This window comes from Crassostrea angulata, chromosome 2 (assembly GCF_025612915.1).
Source record: "Crassostrea angulata isolate pt1a10 chromosome 2, ASM2561291v2, whole genome shotgun sequence".
Taxonomy (NCBI): domain Eukaryota; kingdom Metazoa; phylum Mollusca; class Bivalvia; order Ostreida; family Ostreidae; genus Magallana; species Magallana angulata.
In genome coordinates, this window is record NC_069112.1 from 81,529,680 (window position 1) to 81,546,662 (window position 16,983).

General features: G+C 33.4%; 1 pseudogene; it reads left to right on the forward strand.

Annotated features, from left to right (window-relative positions):
* On the forward strand, positions 1 to 16,573 carry LOC128170696 (uncharacterized; annotated as a pseudogene).
* Positions 16,574 to 16,983: the final 410 nt, after the last annotated feature.

The following is a 16,983-nucleotide window of genomic DNA, read 5'->3' on the forward strand; positions in this document are numbered from 1 at the left end:
ACTGGATCGTTTATTTATTTGAGGACAGGACCTGACTTGGGGTTTATTTTGAGTACAAAATCGAGCCCTATGACCCGTCTGTTTGCATTTAAAACACCTACTATTACGCGCATGGTCAATTTCCATTGGTTCTACATGCCTTGTTTCTACTGAGGTAAGATTATCTGCTCTATCCTTTAATAAGGTAAGAGAAGTATCAAAATTTGAAAGAGTTCGTCTGTTGTCATTACTTTGTACAATTTCTGTCATATTTGACCCTCTTATCGCTAGCCTCTGTCTCAGATTTTGTTCTCGCATTGCTATTTGAATTGCGGATTCTAAGTCTTTAGGGTTTTCTCGCAAAATTTTCATTCTGAGATAGTCGAATGTCAACCCGTCACAAAAGATATCTACTAACTGTTGTTGTATTAAAGGATCTTTTAGTCTGTCATTACTGTAGGCGTCTTCCGCGATTTGTAATAGTCTCTCGGCGAACAACTGAACACTTTCATTTGAATTTTGTCGAGTCTTACGCATTACTGCTAACGCGTGTTGGGGGTCTGTTATCTCTGCAAATCTATTTTAAGGGATTCCTTAAGATCGTTCCAAGATGGGATTTCTTCAGACGCATCTGTTTCATCTAAATAGCTTTTAATATAATCCCCCACTGAACCCTTACTCGTTATGTATGCAAGCATGGGGATCTCATGACCTTGTTTCCCAGACATAACACTGTACTTTTCAACTTCCTTTATCCACTTTTTAAATTTTTGAGCATCTCCCTCAAAAGGAGTTATCACAGAAGATAGGGGCACTGAGAGTGCGGCTGTTATAGCTTTAACTTGACCAATGAAAAAATCTTTATCATTATCCTGATCTGGGACTCGGTGTCGAGGTTCACGAGTTTCATACGGCCTAGCATCATGATATGTTTCAAAAGTATTTTGTTTAATTTGCTCTTTTTCTGGGGACTTTTGATCTGTTTCTTGCCCTTTATATTCTTTGTTCTGACCCAACCCCGCGAATTGTTTTTCTAATTGCTCCATTTGATTTTTAAATTCTTTTTTATCAAACCCATCACCTGTCGCCATATTGGTTGCTTAGACAAAGTTGTTTACTTCGAGATAGCTATAAGAGACAAATAGAAATGGTTCTTACCTTATTCGATATTGAACTTCGCTCAGTCCTGGTCACTGGCACCAAGAAAGTTCATGTAAGCCTTCCGTCTTACGGATCCAATTGAGGGTCAGCTCAAACTTAGTGATGACAAGTCCAGTATTTCTTTCTCAAGCGGTTTTATTAAGCGTGATCGTATAGTTACAATTACATCAGCTAATAGCAGCCCAAATCAGGAGTCTCATAATCTATCTCAATAAGCGGAATCTATCTATATGTGGGATCTATCTCCCTCCTCAACATCATTTTACATGGGTATATATAACATTTTACCTATGATGAACAGTTTTGACTAGTTCGGCCCATTTACGACGATCATGAGTGAACATTCAGTGTTCAAAATTAAGATTAATAGTTTATTCCTAAATAAAGTAACAAAACCGTCAAAACTGCCAATCAAAGAGTCTGGATGCAGGATTTGAGTCTCCGAGTCCTGGGTCTCGGAGTCCCCCACCTAGTATGAGGCATCACTTACTCACAATACGTTCATTCATACACGGCATAAAAGGTTACAAAGGTTAATGTATAGAATACACAATACATGAGTCAATATAGAATACTAGAGCTATCGTTGCAGACACAGAATCGCCAAATATGTCACTTGTTGTTAAACTCTCAATTTGGATATTATTATGCCCGTATTATGCATATTCATTCATAATCACATCATTTAGGAATACTACGCATTGCTACCAGAGTCACAGAGTTCATTCTGTTGATTATCATTAATACCATTCAGTGTGCAGTATTTAGGTACACATAAATATCATAGTGACCATTATGTAATACTAGCAATTCAAGGTCATAGCATGGCTATCTGTTTACACAGAGTCCGGCCCATACTCAATTTTGACACTAACGCTGATCCTCTTCTTGCACATTCATTTGCAATTTGCTGTGCTGACCATTGCGGATGAGAAGCAGCAATTTGTGCAGCCTGTCTGTTGTCATTCACGTCAATAATTTTCATCCTGCCAGATCCCGGGCACCGTATCTCGGACTTCCCTTCACGAAATATTTTCAAATTGTCATACACTGTAATCCTTGGTATGTTTGTTGTTTCACACAGTTTTTGTGCTGAGGTGATTCCGCTTTTATAAGGATAAAGAAAACGTTTTCTGTTGTCAATTTCTGACACCACTGAAGCCCGGAAACTTATCGTCTAGTGTCGACAATTTTTTTATTTCTTTGAAAAACCAAGACAGTTCACTTGACTTGCATACTATAATAAAGCGACATATCTGCCTCCCAAAACTATATGCTCTTCTCAAAGTTACTCTTAAGTGAGATAGATGTGTGCTATTGGGAATTTTATTTATTGCTAATTGTATGAAAATTGATAAAAAAAAAACCCTTTTATTGCAGTTGTGTAGTACGAGGTTGTAATGCAACTGCATTTACTTACGAGGTTAGCTACATCCGATGGAATACTAATTTTAGTAGAACAATACCCAGTATATTAAAATACAAGATTAATAGTTTCCAGAACTATAATAACATGCATGTGTACATTAAGGTTGCACCCTCATTTGCATGGTTGTAGGTAAGGGGGTCAAGGTGTATTGCTGTACATATAGTAAAATGCAAAACAATCTGGGTGTTTCTTGTTACATCATATGCATGCATTTTATTTAAAGCATGTAATTTATTTTGAAAAAAATCACATCGACAAATGAATAGGGTTAGTTTATTAGCTACATTCTCAGATTACGATCCCACACCTTTAAAGGGAAGATCATAAGAAGTCTTATTGCTTAACAATTGACCATTGTAGTGAAAACACCCTTCCAACTGTTACTCAATTTCATAAATTTTGATGACCTGGAGCTCTGAGCTGTGTGAGCTGAAGCGACGAAAGATTTTCGGTCGCACGTGGCGACTGAATTAACAGAGACTGACAGAATAAACAAACGGGTGGGAAAGTGAAACACGATAAGGAGAAAATGCTATACATAATAAGTCATCAAAAATAATTTTCGTCAGATCTTGAAATGTTTTCGCCAATTTAAAAAAAAATCCAGTGCGAGCACTTAGCAGCGGGCAGGAGGAGGGTGAGGGGGCGCAGCAATAAGTTCGTTTTCACAATAAAACGAACGACCATGTAGAAAAACTACAGACATGATTAATATGTGACCGATAGAATCTAATCTAAAGTTGCTAAAAACCTCATGTGGATTTTCTTTAAAATAATCGTCGAATGTCTCAATTCAGGACATTCTTTTATCGTGTCAGCACCCACTGCAAACATGTAACATGAAAATTTGATTATGATTTAATTTGATTTTTAACGCTATGTAGTGCAGCCGTGGCTGATCTCCTCGGCGAAGGATAGATTTCCTTAAGGTACACGCTACACAGCACAGAACCCAGGCAGATTTGAAAATTTTGCAGTATAATGACTAAACTCTATCAAAGAGAAATTCTTTATTTTTAACTTTAAACCCACAATTGATCTATGTTTGATATTGCTATAGACTAAGAATGACATTGCTTTTATTAATTAACTGAACAGTTTCTTAATTGACACCCTATCGTTTGATCCATTAACTTTTATGTGAAATCAAACCTAAAACAATTCTTGAGTTCGCAGCTAAATAAACTCATATATGGGAGACGCAACTCTCGTGTATTAGATAACCGCTGACCGCCAGGTAGTCGAGCCGCGACCATAATTTTTTTTCTCGGCCGCGGATGAGGGATAGATTACGTAATGGTACACACACACAGCTCTGACTCAAGGTAGATTTAAAATGCATGCAGTTTATTACTACAATGCAAATCATCGATTTTTTTAAAACCGTATTTTGTGTTTTACTAGAAAAGAAAAATAATGTTTTGTTTTCCGATTCCCGTTTTTAAGGATTGTCCACTATAAGAACTTAACACCAGTGACTTAAACTCCTAAAACTCCAGCCCTTTTTATTGGTGTAAAATGAAAGCCCTTGATATTCTGCACAACGTTTATTCTACTTGTCTTGACAAGATATTCTTCGTTTAAAAGATACAAAGGAAAACATGTCTAATTTTTGCACTTTTTGAATCCTGTTTTTTTTTTTTTACCCATAAATTCTCCTAAAAAAACGTAATCCAAAAACAAAAACCGATGTGCACAACGACAATGTCTCTGTTATTCAATTCGTTGGATTCACATTCCTTGCAATCAAAGTCTTGGAGCCTTTGTCTGGAAACCAAATCCAATTTTCTAAAAAAATTTAAAAGGGTAACTCGTTAACGGAAAAGGATTTTTAAAATTTATGAATTGATTAAGATAGTGTTGTTTAATGTCTATTAGTTGAACATTTGAGCAAAAACCGTTCAGAAATGGGCACGATATGAAGCTTCGAAGTTCACGTCTAGGAAGAAAAAAAGATAGGAATGCGTATCGTATTCTCATTTGAAAGAAGAATAATCGTTTACTTTAAAACGGGGCATGGGTGAGCTTGACCGCTTTCATCCAGCGTGTTGCTCTTGCTAATATGATTAAAATTATGTGTCAAAACACAATAAATGCTTGATATAGGCTGATTATAAAATTATGCAAATCTAACTCGACCAACAAAGGATTGAATGAACTACGGAGATTGTTACTAAACGTAATTAACGACGAAAGAGGTAATGAATGTTTTTCTATATAAAAAAAAGAATCAATGTTCTTCTATTAAAAAAAAGTTTGAAATTCACATAGTTTTACAAAAACTACTTGTCGTTGTTTTCAGAATAAATCATGGCATTCCGTAAGAAAGGTTACAAAACGAATAAACCGCACGATCACGCACGAACACGCACGGTAAAAAACGCAAACCAATTTCCCCGATACACATACGATCCCGCACGTTACACGATAATGTATTCAAATGATCCCAACTTTTAAAAAGGCATCCAGTCATAACTGCCATTAATGGGCGACAGTAGTGTAATAAAATAAAGGAATAATGATGTATATCGGGAAATAAGTTGTTTATTCACATACGCACAAATGATATGCACTTTTGTTTGATGAGAACATAGTTTGTGAAAGATGGGTGTACTCGTAAGAGTAAAAATAAATAGACTTTGTGACACGACATCTGATAGAACTATACAGGAAACAACACTGTTTCGGTAGGATCGATTTATAGAACGAGATTCTCCTAACAGAGCAATGGTGATGGTGTTCAACACTATTTCATTTACTTTGGTCACTCTTATGTGTGTTTACTTTAAAGTGGAAGGTTGTAAGTACATATATTGTATGTTTTGGTTCAAACCAATATGTAAATTGTATTTTTAGCAGGATGAGAAAGCAAATGAGAGATTTTTATACATTTCAGTTATATTTTAAAATTCACCGTTATATAGAGGAAATCTATTGATTGCTTTGGAAATTTCCTTTGTGTCAAACGTTAATACACGATTAAAAAAAACGAAACAAATGTATGGATATTGAATGGGTTTATGTTATTTGAGAAAAAAGAAATGAAGTTAAATTATCAACAAAAAAAACAAAACAGTAGGACAAGTAATATGAATGAGTTAACAATTTGAACTACCTTAAAAAGGCCAATACTAACCAGTGGGCAAATAATTGGTATTTCAGAATGTTTTTAACGATTAAAAAGTCAATGCGGCAATAAATACTGACACTTTAACAAATCCTAAAGACTGCTTTATGATCCGATATAGACATGAATCTGGCATGTGAGAAACATACTTGGCAGACTTCAGAGAAGTACCCCTCCTCTAGAGCTGTAGACGGATTGTGTGGAAATCTATCAGAAAGCGGAGGCCAGTGTGCGGTGTCTTTGGAGTCGAACGCCGATGTCACTTGGCTAGTGGACCTCGGTACAATTCAGAGTATTCATAAAATAGTCATACATTATAGAACCGATGAAATGCCATTTGGTGAGTGGATTAAAAATTACTCTGAAATCGTAGAAAAATCGAATAAATAACTATTAGAATTCGTAGTAACTTTCGTGGCATTCAAAATGCTCCAATGTACTCAGATTCAGAAAATCAGCTTATGCGATCTCTACCCTGGTAGAAATTTTTTAATCATGTTTTTGTTTCTCTCTCCAATTCTTCTTCTGTTTTAGCAAACAGTGATTTGGCAGGCACCTTTCTTGGATTTTCTGTCTATGTGTCGAATACAACAGTCAAGGAGGACGGGTACCTGTGCTATCACGACACGACGTATACACCGTCAACTATTCCGTCAAGTCTGACCATAGAATGCACCATGCCAGGTCGATATGTGATCTATTTTAACACCAGAGAAGGCAATCTGTCCACAAAACCTGGCTATTCTACAAAGGCACAAATAAATCTATGCGAAGTGGAGGTGTATGGTATAAACTACTCTATAGAATAATAGTTTATTACAATTCATGCTTATTCTTCTTCAAAAATGTTTAAATTACATTGGATTTTATACCTCTTATTTAAAATATCAGTAATGCAGGGCAATACGTCATAGACTGATAGGGTGACATGTTTAACAAGCGTTTTATAATGGTTATGACTTTTACTACCAGCCTTGCTTTCCTTTAACAAGGTTGTCCTCTAGGGTTCTATGGTGTGCATTGCTCAAAGACTTGTCCAGTTAACTGTCACCATTGCAGCATTGTGTCTGGAGAATGTCTTGGAGACTGTCGGCTTGGTTTTTCCGGACAATTCTGTGATAATTATGAAAGAAGTATGTACAATTTAAAATGACACGGTAGAATTTCATTAAACAAATCATGAAATATTATACATGTTTCACACAAACCAAAACCACTCTTGATAGAAAAAAATGATAGTATTATCTGGTCATGATCCACATACTATCGGTTAAAAGGTAAGTCATTATTTTTTCAATAAAAAAGTTCAAAAGTGTTGATTTTTCTTTCTAAAATGACTCAAATTGATTTTGTTCATATTTAAGATAGATTAAATTTATTTATTTATTTTTTAAAATTATTTCTTTGCGCAGTTAATATGGCATTGCATCGCCCGACTTTTCAACTGCATACACTTTTTGACGGACAACCAAGTTCCAGACTCGTTGATGGTAAAAAAAGTGATCTTATTATACTCAGCAGTCAGTGCACTTCTACTCAAGATGGCCAGTCGTTTGTAATGTGGAGGGTAGATTTAGAAAATTATCGTTGCATTGAACGCATTGTTATCTACTCAAGAACGGATAATAAAAAATGGGGTGAGATAAATTTGATAGATAAATGATCAAAATGCACTATTGGTGTACTTATTCATAATAAGAAATGCATTGATTTTTTAGATGTCAGCAATGGGTTTACAAGAAGACTTTTAGGGTTTTCAGTTGCCGTTTCGAATACGACTGATTACAATCACGGCGTTATTTGTTATCATGAGAGAAAATACAACAAGTATACGATACCTTCCATTGTGGATTTTTTCTACTCTGCTGTTGGTCGGTATGTAATATTTTACAATGAGAGACGCCCAGGAATCAGCTACCCAGAAGATTACAGTCAATACGCCTTTGTTGACCTCTGTGAAATAGTAGTTTATGGTACTTGAAATTTAGTATGAAGAAAAAAATAACGTATAATCATTCAGCAGTTAACTGGAACATATAACAATTACAAGCTTTTATTCAAAGGTTGTCCAATACCCCAGTATGGATTTAAACAACCAGCCTGCACACTTCCTTGTGCTGCCTTGTGTAAATATGGTAAAACTTATTCCTGCTCTACTTGATAAGTTTGATAATATAAAATTTAACAAAAAGTTACGTTGCAGATATGAAATTTAAAATTTTGTGCGGACAAAACAAATTGCACCACTCGATCTCTAAGGCGAGATTGCATTTTGTTAATCTGCATATTAGTGTCTTCATATCTTATTATCATCATGAAAAAAAGTGTTTTTCTGACAAAAAAAAGTATATGAAATGTGAAAATAAAACCATTACAGCGTAAAGTTAAAACTTTGACTTTAAAATTCTTTCAAACAAAATATTTGTTTTCGGAATATACAGTCTCTAGTATTTCAGTTGTTACAACAAGCTATAAAAGATTAGATATTATTATTTTTATTTAAATTATTATTATTATTATTATTATTATTATCATTATTATTATTATTTTTGTTTATTTTAGATATGGAAAATCTGAGTTACAGGAAACAAACTTGGCTGTCATCACCATTCAGCCCTTTTATGGCTGGGATAAAGCAGTTGATGGACGATATACGTCACGCCATTACTCAAGTGGACAGTGTGCTATATCAAAACCATCAACACAAATAACATGGTGGGTTAATCTGGAAAAGATACACAGGATCGAACTCGTCGTAATCTATTTCAGGACCGATAACGTACAATGGGATATGGTAAACTGTATCTGGTAACATTAAATGATAAAGTTTTGTAAAAAGAAAGTGTAAAAAGACCAATTGGTTTTTAACAATTACAGGTATTTATAACCTGGTTTTTTTTTTTAAGTTTAAAAAAAATTATTTCAAAAAAGAAATTATTTTGAATTATTTTCCCTGCATGAAATTAAGAAATATTGTCAGACTGACTTAGCCTTATTTTTTTATTTAAATTGACCTTTGTCCTATATGCCCTTTTGAAATTAACCAATGTAAAACGTTTGATGTCAAGTAGTCCGATGTCTCTAGTTGTGTTTTAAACAAAATTGAGAAATGTTAAGGATCAATGACTACATAATGGAGACATCAGGTGATTTTCTTAGTAATATATTGTAATATTTTTAAACTAAATTAAAAACATAGGTTAAAGTTTCAAGTCTTTACCTGTAACGATTTGAATGGAGTGGTGATAGCAAAATACATTTGGAAATTCACTAATTCAGATTGTCATATTATTCTTGACCATTGGTCGTTATGTTATTTTAACTGGCTAATAAAGACACTTCAATCCCAAGCGGTCTAATGTCTCTACGACCTGTGGTAAAAAAAAGTTGCAAATGTTTCTTCAATAATCTACAGAACCTTCATGAAAAATAAATGCTAGAAGGAAACCTCGAGCTTTTTCAGTTTAAATAGATTGGAGAACAATCTAAGTGAACCTTACACAACAGTTAAAGTTTAAAGTCTTTGTCGCTTATGGTTTTAGAAGAGCAGCGATATCAAGCATTTCAATCACAATACCTTGGAGACAAAGGGTCAGTTGGTGCTTAAACTCTTTGTTTGCCAATTAGGTAGAGAAAAGAAATTATTAGATTCATCGAATAATGAAAACTCTGCTCCGAGAAAAATATGGAAGAAAACGAGAATAAGAAAATAAAATCAATGATTTTTCACCCTAGGATAAGAAGACGTAATTATTACAATTTCATTCTGATAATATTTTGGTCATTTGTATTTAGTATTCATCGATGTTTGTCCCTTTTTGAAAGCAGTCAAAAGATATTGGCTTTTCGTCCGTTTAAGAATTCAACGAACATCAAAACCATGTTTCTGTGTTTGTTAAAGGAATAAACAATGGCTATACGGCAGTTTTCCTGGGATTTTCCTTGTACATTTCGAACTCTACTAATCGTCTTGACGGAATCCTATGTCACCACGATACAAATTACACAAGAGAAACCATTCCTGATCACGTGACTATTGATTGTCCTTATCATGGACAATATGTCATTTTTTACAATGAACATCTGCCCGGAGTTACCTACCCTTCCGGGTATTCAAACTTGGCTTATGGTGACCTGTGTGAAGTTGAGGTCTATGGTGGCAAGTCTGTTTTTATTTTTTTCTATTTTTTTTTAAGTATTGAGCGTAGAATGTGATGTCTGTAATTTACCGTCTCTGGCAATGAACTGTTTGTCTCATGGGTGGCTGGTGTTTTTAATAATGTTGCGAAAGAAAGTTTATTGTAAAATGTCTTGGTTTATAATGCAGTTTTATTCAATGAAGGTTGTCCCAGTCCTGTGGGTAAAAATCCTCAGTGTTCGAGACCTTGTCCCTGGAATTGTGAACAATGCTACCGTGACACGGGGCTGTGTGCCAAATGTTGGCCTGGTTTTCGAGGTCATGCTTGCGAATTACGTAAGTTAATATGGCATATTATATATACTACATTTAAAATATATTGTTCTTTTTGGGCATTTTGAATCGAATAGTTGATAAGTTGTTATTCTTATTTCGTTTCTTTTTTGGATATTATAGACTCCGCCTTTAAATTCTGTACATTTTTCTTTAACTAAGAAATTATTTTTTTGAGTACCACTAGGTAATCAAATATATCGGCTGAGCTGATATCAAATAAGGTCCAAAGGGTTTTGGAGTAGATTTGCACGTAGCTCGTCTGTATTCTAAGAACTTTGCATCAGTTTAAGGTTGAATCCTTGTTAGTTTTATTAATAGTTTTTTTTTAATATTCACTAAATGAGCGATGACATGCTTCAATAGTCATTTATGAAATGTACTTAACTTTAAGTTACAAAATCGACTTGTAGTGTTGTTACATACTTGAGTAATGTAACGTTCTATATCAGTATTTTTATCGGGCGCCTGTAAAGTGCGAAACGAAATCGAAACGAAACGAAATCAAACGAAACGAAACGAAACCAATCGAAACGAAACGAAATCAATCGAAACGAAACGAAATCAAACGAAACGAAATCAAAAATCGAAACGAAACGAAACGGAATTTAAACAAAACTAATATCAATTTTGACTCCATAATAGTTTAAAATATAACTACCTGTATGTTTCAGATTGGCGCTGTAATTTTTTAAGCCGATTATCCGAAATTTGCAAACATTATATAATTATGTAAATAAGTGATGTACATTCCTATACCTTTTAATGTTTCTAATTTGTTTCATTAAAAGATTAAAAAGATATTCAGACGTTTTGAGAGAGAGAGAGAGAGAGATGCCTTAAAACTTATCAGCGACATCACATAGCAAAGTATATACACAAGTTTGGGAGAGAGAGAAAGAAAGAAAGAGAGAGATAGAGATATGAGGATGATACTAAAGTGGACACTCTAACATCAATTTTCTTTCTGTCGATTTGAAATATTGTAAAAACGAAACGATCGAATACAATGTGATTTAGAGCATACTGGTTGGTTACCAGTTTCTAACATATAATAAGAATTGTTGTATTTATGTATAGCATGAATTTGGACGTCGTAATTTGACAAAATTAACTTGCAATATAAAGATGATTATACTGTAAACGTATTCTAAAACTGTCTTTACCCCTTTGGCTATGTATTCTATTTTGCGTTTTTGGCGGAAAACGGTGTCTGCAAAATCAAGTACATTGCCAAATGTAAAATATATACGGTAAGTAGATAAAAAGGTAAATTCAGAAATGCGCTAAATCAAATCCATGCTAACTTGTTGAAAAATTATATTCCGCCAAATACTGTACACCCTAAATATAGTGCGTTTACAGTATTTACGGAGACATTCCAACTACACGGTTTTTTTTATATCGATATGAAATATTGTAAAAATGATTCAAATACATTGTGTTTGCGTGTGAAAGGGGGAGAAAGAGAACAGGTAAAAAACCTCTTTATATTGCACTTTAATTTTGTCAAACTACGACGTCCAAATTCATGCTATACGTTCTTATTATATGTCAGAAACTGGTAACCAACAAGTATGCTATAAATCACATTGTATTCGATCGTTTCATTTTTACAATATTTCAAATCGATAGAAAGAAAATTGTTGTTAGAATGTCCCCTTCAGTATCATCATCATATCTCTCTCTTCCAAAACTTGCGTATATACTTTGCTATGTGATGTCGCTGATAAGTTTTCTTTCATCTCTCTCTCTCTCTCTCTCTCTCTCTCTCTCTCTCTCTCTCAAAACGTCTGAATATCATTTTTATTATTTAATGAAACAATTAAGAAACATTAAAATGTATAGGAATGTACATCACTTATTTACATAATTATATAAGTTTTGCAAATTTCGATTAATCGGCTTAAAAATTTACAGCGCCAATCTGAAACATACAGGTAGTTATATTTTATGGTTCAAAAATTTATTTCAATGAATTTATTTTCACTTTTATGTAGTCAAAATTGATATTAGTTTTGTCTAAATTCCGTTTCGTTTCGTTTCGAATTTTGGTTTCGTTTCGTTTGATTTCGTTTCGTTTCGATTGATTTCGTTTCGTTTCGATTGGTTTCGTTTCGTTTCGTTTGATTTTGTTTCGTTTCGTTTCGTTTCGATTTCGTTTCGATTTCGTTTCGCACTTTACAGGCGCCCATTTTTATCTCCAGGCCAACTAAACGGAATTAAAAATGTTTAAAACAAGGTAATAAAAATGCGTTCATAATATATTTGTCTGTATTCATTTTTCTATTATCAACATTCAGTCATAAGAGTAGGACTATTTAAGACTTTTAATGTCAAATAATATGTTATTGGCTCACGTAAAACAATATATTTTGACCATAACTTATTCCAGAGTCGGTGTTTTGATGTGCTATAGAATGAGTAAATTATTCTTTTTATCAGTGAACAGGAATCATGCTAAAATGTTTTTATCTGATGCAGTGAACAGAAATACAGGCTTCAGGTTTCGAAATCAAGTTTTTAAATACATACTGATTAAAATAATCAATACAAGTTTTCAATTAAGATTTGTTAAATAAAGGCTGATCAGTAAATTAGTTTAAAGTATTTAATCATGGATGCCTTATTCATTATTTTCAAAATCACCAAACTTCTCTTTGTCTATAGGGCATCGACAACGGAGGTAATCAAATGGTGCAATCATTCTTTTCCTCTCCATAGTCAGACTCAGAAACATATTAAAATGTTGATATATCTGATACACCTTAAATCAGAATATTTACATATATGCGTGGGTCATTTAGATCAACACATAGTTTTGTTTATATTAAATCGAGTCCAGCATTAATTCGATCATTGAGCAGACGAAATCACATGTCAAAGTTGTCTTTAATACAAAAATGGGGGGGGGGGGGGGTAAAATTCGCGTATTTCTGAGCACTTGCGGTAAAAGATTTTAGACTAGTGGATATTTAGGGGTTGTCGATAAAACAATTTGCAAGAAAAAAAATAGTCTTCAATCTTGATTTATTTATGCTAAGGCTGCATCAGCTGTGTGTGTTTATCACCTTTGCAGTATTAGATCTTGTCCTTTTGGTAGTTTGAATATTTGCCATAAGGATCACACTATTCCAACTAAACTATAATTTGTCAAGTATAGCTCCAATGATTTCTCCAAATTAAAAACAAAGACGTTCTTTCCTAAGATCAAATATTTAATTATTACAGCTTGTCAAGCTATAGGTAACGTTACAACGTCATCCAGTGTTATTTACAATGGACCTATATACCAGGCGCTGTTGTCTTCCAATGGACTTTATTATCCGGGCACTGAACGAGGGTATGCATATATAAATATGACTTTATCTGAGAAGTCGACAAACATTGTTGGTCTGTCCTTCACCCTTCATCAGGCATCCAACGTGATGGTTACCTTACTGGATAACAAACAATCTGTTATCAAGAAAGTGAGTATTGTTATAAATTAATTGTGATAACGAAAAAAAGTGATGTAATTGCAAATATTATTTTTTTACGTTAATTGCGTGTATCTTCTTCTACCTCGCGCAACGTTTAAAGTATTATGAGCGGTATTGTGCATTTTTTGCCCTTAAAAGTAACGTTTTATAAAAAGCTTTAAAATGAGGTGGAAGATAGTCATAATCATATTGAAAAAAAAGGTGTTAAAAGTTATCACCACATTGACATCGTAATGAAGAAATGACGTTGTAAAGATAAATTAATGTTTTGTAGCAAAATATAGGTGTTTTCCGATGGTTTTTTGACTGAGAAACATCGAGCGCAGGCTTGCCCAAGCACCATTTTTAGTATAGTTATCTGAAGAAAAACTTCTTAAAATCGCACTAAAGCAGATATGCATATTATATTTCCAAATGCAAAATGTAAAGCAAATGAGAATATTTTCATTTGTTTGCAAATTTGAGGGAGCTAGGTCACTTGGATGACGTCATAGATACACAGCCAATGAGCAATGATGACTAAAATTAAGATTAAAGTGTTAGGCGTCCACTGTACAATGAGTTTTGAAGATTTGATACGATACTATTCAGAAACTAGTTTAAACTGGGGCAGATATTTGGCCATTCTTTTTTGTTAGAAGATTATATATGTTAACGGAAGTTAGTACATGTAAACCAATAATAATTGATATCGTTCAATATCCAGAAAAATGTAGTAATATATCTATTCTTGCATATATAATTCCTTATAGGAATATATAGAATTTCGAAAACGTTCAAAGCTGTGTGAACTTTTTAATGACGTTACAATGAACATACAGCAGGCTTAACGCTTTTCGCTTGGATTATTGTAAACATAAGAACACAGATTTTTTTACAATTCTCAACAGCTTGAATCTTTCAAATGTAAGTATATGTAATCAATAGCAATGTTTTAAAAGATTACCAGGATATGAGTGTGGTTGGTATATGATCAAATCTTTTACGAATCTTTTAGGTCTTCAAAAATTCAATCAGGTGACCAACCAAGTTCATAAAACGGTGAACTTTTTAAATTGCTGTCAATGTTTTAATTGTCCATACATATAGCAACCTTAAAATCATGAATTAGTTATTCGTGCATTTTTGCAGTATTTCGAACACTCCTCAGACAATCAGAAATGGAATGTAAAAGTAATGAACAGCGTGATCTCTCAGGTTCATTCCATCAGTGTAGCGGTGGTGTATAAGCACCAGTTTACTATCTCAAGTATGAGGCTTCCTCTGCGAAAATGCAAAATTGAAGATATATCATCTGAGGTATGATGTAAGTCAAAATATAATTTAATTGTGATGGTATTTTTGGGGGAAAATTATTGCATATTATTAAACTCCTTAATAAATCAAATCGATAAAGTAAAATGATAAAGGTGATAGAAAAACTTTAAAAAATAAAACGTTTACGTCAAAACTTTGTTCTCTTTATTTCAGGCACAGACGAATGATGATGTATTTAAATACCTCTAAAGATTCATTTTAAAGGATTTTTTTAGTGTAAAAATTATAATAAAACGTAATTCTCTTTTTCACGTGTTTGATTGTAACTCATTTTTGGGTATTTCGAAAAACAATGCTATCTTATGATTGGAAAAATATTAAACATTGCACTTAAACGCAAGTTTTTCTTTTTTATTGTTTGTGCCAAAATTAATACATAGAGTTTACGTAAAGCACGAACTACTAGGTTGGTTTTTTTTTTTTAGAGAAATATGTACCAATAAACATATAAATATGAATATGTATTAATTATAAAGAACATGTGTCTACAAATCATGAATTTAATTGAATAAGAAAAAACGTGTTTGTTTCTGAATGGTGATATCAGTTGATGAAACAATGATTTAGCTCTGTTTGTGTCGCTATTGGTTAAATGAATTTTTTTAATTAATAACATGAATTTTCATAAATAATACCATGAATTTTATTCTTTATTATTGATCTGACATGATATTTTATTTATCAATAAAATAAGAGATTTTTTTGATAAGACTAATCGGGAAAAACCCATTTGGTATGAAGATATCGTTTGAAAGGAAAGAAAATATGGATAAATAGAAATCAATTAATTTATTACTTTTTATTTTAATAATTTCTTTAAAAAAATCAGAGAGCTTAAAGGCTATCGCTTAATGCTAGTTCTAAGCAGACATGCTATCAAATTGTTATTAATGATACTAGACTTTGACCCGTGTGTGCACGGGTTCACATTGCTTTTGCTATCGGACATTTACGAAATAGATACGTCGACACACCGTAATATGTTGAAATTTACATCAATCCCCACATACTGCTTAGAATAAGCTGTGTCTCGGGACAGACTTTCACCACAGTGTAAATGCATTCCATAATACCCGTTATGTACATGTAGCAAAATATTGCAGAATCATTTCGATACGATTTTTGAGAAAATTAATAAAGCTGCATTGAAAATAATAGCGCATATTTGAGATTGTCTCGTAATATGCGCCGTTATCAAAGTTCTCCCCCGCAATAATCCTCTTAATTTTATGTCTACATAATGTATCCGGGATTTTATTATCCGATCGCATAGGGTTTGACATTTAGGCACTTTATTTCCCGATTATCTCCCTTTTTTCATACAGCAGCGGAAAGGAAAGGTTGGTAATTTAAGGAGCCCAAAATATTTTTATAATTTCTAAATACCCGCCCAACCCAACCCTTGTTTTACATGTATTGTGGTATGTATTCTTTTTTACAAATTTTAAGGACATACTACATGTACCTTGAGTTTATTGAGTTAATGTTATGAAATAGTTTGCTGCCGTTTGGTTTTTGCTTTCTCTTTTCAGCAGATAGCTGGGTAAATGGTCCGATGATGGTGACCTGGACAGCTCCCTTTGGGTTACTGCTTACGTCACAGTGGTCGAAAGGGCGTACTTCAATTTAACCATCCAACTGATTTTAGCATGTAGTGAGTTTGTTGTGGTTGATGTTGATGTATATAGATATATTATGTGGACTAATAAGAAATTTGAGTAAAAAAAATCTAAATTATGTAATACAAATATATTATCAAATTCTGTGTTGAATTGTGTCCGTAGCACGATTGCGGTCAACCCAGCGTGCTACTTTTCCCAGCAGGGAGGGCATAAAATGTTGATGTAGGGGGTATGCCATGTTCTCGGCTACCCCATTGTTGTAACAATTTTTGACCACTGTGGACATTACCTGCCAACTTAATAAATCCGTTCATAAACACTTGTGTTGTTGAAAATATACTTATATAAGGTCTTTGATAACAGTCAAAATATTCATAGAAAACCATGTTGAGGCT